Source organism: Lontra canadensis, unplaced genomic scaffold (assembly GCF_010015895.1).
Source record: "Lontra canadensis isolate GAN:19392208 unplaced genomic scaffold, GSC_riverotter_1.0 scaffold64, whole genome shotgun sequence".
Taxonomy (NCBI): Eukaryota; Metazoa; Chordata; class Mammalia; order Carnivora; family Mustelidae; genus Lontra; species Lontra canadensis.
Window position 1 is genome coordinate 4794494 of NW_022631058.1, and position 4373 is coordinate 4798866.

Consider the following 4373-nt stretch of genomic DNA (forward strand, 5'->3'; position numbering starts at 1 on the left):
TTTGGAAAATGTAATTATTTTTATGTTTTTATTCTTACATCAATGGTGTTATTGTTATTTCAAAAGACTATTTTTCTGTTTTGATTTATAGTACAATAAGTATTGATAGATTAGAATATTATTTTATATTTTTGGGCAGTTATATTTTTAAAAAGAGGAAGGTTGGACTAGATTTTTTTCTTCTCAAAATGTAGTTTGAAATGGTCTATAATAGATCTACTTGAAGTACTGGTTAAAATATAGATACTGAGACTTGACCCAGACTCACCAAGTCAGAATCTATGAAAGAGAGGCCTTTGAAAAGAGGACCTTGGAGCTTTTTCAGGTTCCTTTAAAATTTGAGTGTTACCTATCAGATGACCTCTGTTGATTTTGTTCCAGGTGAATAAACTCCAGAATCTCTGAACCCCTATCTCCTGCAAGGGCAGGCTGGATGCCTAGGTTACCCCTGGCCCCAAGACCATCTACACATTTCTCCTTTATAAGGTTGGCAGACAAAAATAGAGTACACTCAGTTAAATTTGAAATTCAGATAAACAATGAATTCTTTTAGTATAAATATGCTGTATTTAGAAGATTGACTATATATATATATATATCCAATTATTGGGTAAATATTCAATATTTGGGTTATATATATAATCCAAATGTGTGGAACATATTTGTCCTATTTTCTGTTTGTGTGCTTTGTTTTGCTAAATCTGTCAGGCCCATCATTTTTCCACCACTACTTCCTGGTGGTACTATCCGTAAATAGACTAAGTGAGACAATATGGGAAAGTCTTACCCACAAGATTTATTAATTGCCTAGACTTAGGGTCAGGTGGGAACCCAGAAACACTCTTATAATAACAGTTAAGCCTTTATCCATGATCTCACACTCTTATAAAGCAAACCCCTCTAAACTTTCCCCAGATTTCTTTTGGAAAGCATCTCCATGGAGCTCACGTGGCTCTGCTTCCAATTACTGCTTACTTCATCTCACTGTGGTATTTCTCATTTTAAAGTCATTGGCTCATTGGAAGCAACCTCATTGCCAGAGCGACTGGGAGGAGAGAACATGCAGTTTAATCTCTAATGAAGCCTTGTTCCATTATGTCAAAATTCACCTCTCCTTTTACTTGTCCTTACATGTGTCATCTTAAGAATGTAAACATCTTTGGGCTCCCTTTTATTTTGTCTGCCTCTCCAGGTCTCAGGGACCTTTGTTCACACTGGTAATGTTCTGGGTTCTTCATATTTCTACTAACCAATATGTTCTCCTCTTCCAAAAATACAGATTTCCTTCTGAACAATATTGCCCACTCAACAATCTTTCTAACCTTTTCTGATTCTACTTGCTGTACAGAAGATGATTTCCAGATTTTGCTGTCAAAGAAGGATTCTGTTTTAAAGAAAGTTTTCGAAAATAAAATAGAGAAATATTTTTTTAATATCAACTTACCAGTTAATATTTCCCTTTTCTACCTACATCAGCTGCAACTAACAACCTGTAAAGATGGTCTTTCATTTTCATTTATCCTTCATTGAGTAGAGGGTGGGTCTGATTTTCTCATATCTGGCATTCTTCTCAAATGACTTTCATAGCTGATTTTTACTTTGGCAACTGCCATACCAGGTTCCCACATATAACATGGTATTTGGCCTTGTTTAGGGTCCAGATGAGAAACAAGATGCTGCCTTCAAAAACTGAAGTTACATTTTATGCTAACAAGGATGTTCTCCTGAATTTTAAAAGGTAAGTGTTCCTGTTTCCATTCAACCCAGAAGTTTAAACTAGAACTTGACTTTGGGAAACATCTTACTAAAAAAATCTTAGTAAATAACTTGAGTGGGAGCTATGTTTGTGTTTGGTGAATTATGTCAGATTTTTTTTCAGGTAATTAATTGACTACCCCCAGAAAACTCCACTATGATACCTTCAGATCTATTTGTTTTTAAAACTGATGGTTTCAACTAATGCAAAGAAAGTATCAAGTTCTCACATCCAGCCAGATTGCAGAAAGAAAAATTAAATGAACCATTTATATTTGTCTACACCGCATACGATAATTCTCTAGCTGAGCTATGTTGTTTTCTTTAAAACAGAAGTTTTCCTCTTTTTTTTTTTTTTTAATTATTTACTGTCTAAAAGTCTGTGTCTGCTGTCATTACCCACACTTGTCTGATAACCATTGTAGGTTTCTTTTAAGAACAGTACTTTTACCAGGTTCATATTTCTCTAAGCTTATTTTTTCCTCATACTGTAAAAATAAGATTATAAGAATATTAAAGGGAATTTTGAGAAAAAAAATCACATTGTTAACATTACCTAGCAAGACTATTTTTATTTACTTAGGTTGCTTTTCATTCCCTTTTTTTTTCAAACAATATGTACATATGTGTTACAGTTACAATAAAATTTGGTGCATGTTTTAGTTTTGGAAAATTTTTACTTTATATGGTTATTTTAAGAATTACATGGCAATATAAATGTGAATGTATTCGGCATACCGCCTATCAGATAGGTACTTAAACTGATCTTTGAAGCTGTGACTCTAAGTTAACTTTTTTTTAATATTGTAAAGTATACAATATCTAATCAGGATGGTGCCTCAAAACTCAGGTAAGATGTTGTGGTTGCACATTTTTTGCTTTTCTTTTTTTTTTTTTTTTTTCCTTTTTTTATTACAGATAATGAGAACGAATGTTAGCCTTTTTTTTCTTTCTATGAATTTTTGGGACTGGGATTCCTATATCAGAAGATCTGAACACTGGGCTATCAAAAGATTATGTCAGTTCCCATTGCCATCAAGATAGTTACAGCATCATCAAATTATCACGATAGTTTCTTACTAACCTGAAATCTGATAATAAAACAAACCTATAAAATACTGTTTATTTTTATTAAGTGTCTTTCTTTTATTTCTTGCATTACCATGAAGGCCAGACCTTTTCTGAAATTCTATGTGCTATTTAGTTTTTATTATTTATTACCTATGTCTGTTATCTGTTTCCATCTTTTTTTAAATACATTTTTTTTAATAGGTTTAAGTTATAGACTACAAGGTTTTTTGCTGGGGGTGGAGAAATAATACAGTTCAGTGGATCCAAGAAAGGACTGGAAGGCTGAGAGCTCCAAAGGTAGGAACTCAGGGACCTCATAGGACACCATGGGATTTGATGGAGTCTCCAGTGATGGCTGTGGGTGCCAGAGACTTTGCCAGAGAAGGCAGATAAAGCACAACAGTAGAGAGAGGATGACGATGATGGTAAAGTAACAATTCCCACTCTCAATACTGTCTCCTTAGGTACATTAGACATTTCTTATTGCCCGTGATTTTTTTTTTTTTAATTGGATCCTTTAGGAAAGCTAAATCACACCATCAAACTTCTCTTTGACCAAGATGCTCCCAACTATGTCTGGTTAAAAAATCTTTGGTAGAAAGAAGGGAAAGTGAAAAACCTAAATTTGATGCAGTTGGACACTATTTTTAGTCTGTGAGAATGTTCACAATCCCCTTTGCTTCAAAAAGGAAAATTGACAAACAAATAAATAGAAAAATAGTTAAATAGACATGTAAAGAAGCACTTTATGAATCCTTGGGTCGGAGGTTGTGACTGTGAATTCCTTAGGAAATAAAAACATAGACAATTTGAGATATTCACTTCTTCCTAGTGCCTCTTCCTCTTTTATCCCTCTTTATTTTTATTGTCATCAATTTAAAGACTCAAGAAAAGAAACAGAAATATATATATATGAAATATATATATATATAAAATACATTATAAGAAATATCATATTTATTTTTTAGAAATAAATAGAAATTTAGAAAATTTCTAAATAGAAATTTAGGAAACCTTGTATTTATTTATATATATAAGAAAGATTAAATATATATAATCTACTTCAGATGATTATCAGAAAGTGGTTGTTGACCTCTGATACCAAGACAGAGAAAGAGACTCAAACCTGAATACTTGACAAGCGAACCCAAGGAAGTGATAACAGTTTACTGTTTTGAGCAGAAAAAGGATATGATGAGTTAAGCGCCAAAAGGATATAGATATTTCACAAATTTGCATGTCATCCTTGCCCACGGGCCATGTTAATCTACTCTGTATCCTTCCGATTTTAGTATACATGCTGCTGAAGTGAGCACAGGATGTAGATATTTCAAAAAACACTATATTACCACCCCAAGCATCACCTAAGAATTAATTAACATATGCTTGATTCATGCTCACAATCTGCTTGTGTATTAATAAGCCTGTTCTGTTTTCCCGCATGTGAAAAAAGGGAGATGCAAAGAGGGTTTCCCTTCTTTTGACTTTTCACCAGGCGTGATAAGTAAAGTACAGTAACTGGACTTTCCAATATTTCCTGGCCCTTT

At 33.3% G+C, this 4373-nt stretch overlaps 1 non-coding gene across 1 annotated transcript; it reads right to left on the reverse strand.

The window, feature by feature from the left end:
- Nucleotides 1–4035: 4035 nt before the first annotated feature.
- Nucleotides 4036–4142, reverse strand: LOC116879977. Its single transcript, XR_004385148.1, has one exon. It is a non-coding gene; the product is annotated as a U6 spliceosomal RNA (small nuclear RNA).
- Nucleotides 4143–4373: the final 231 nt, after the last annotated feature.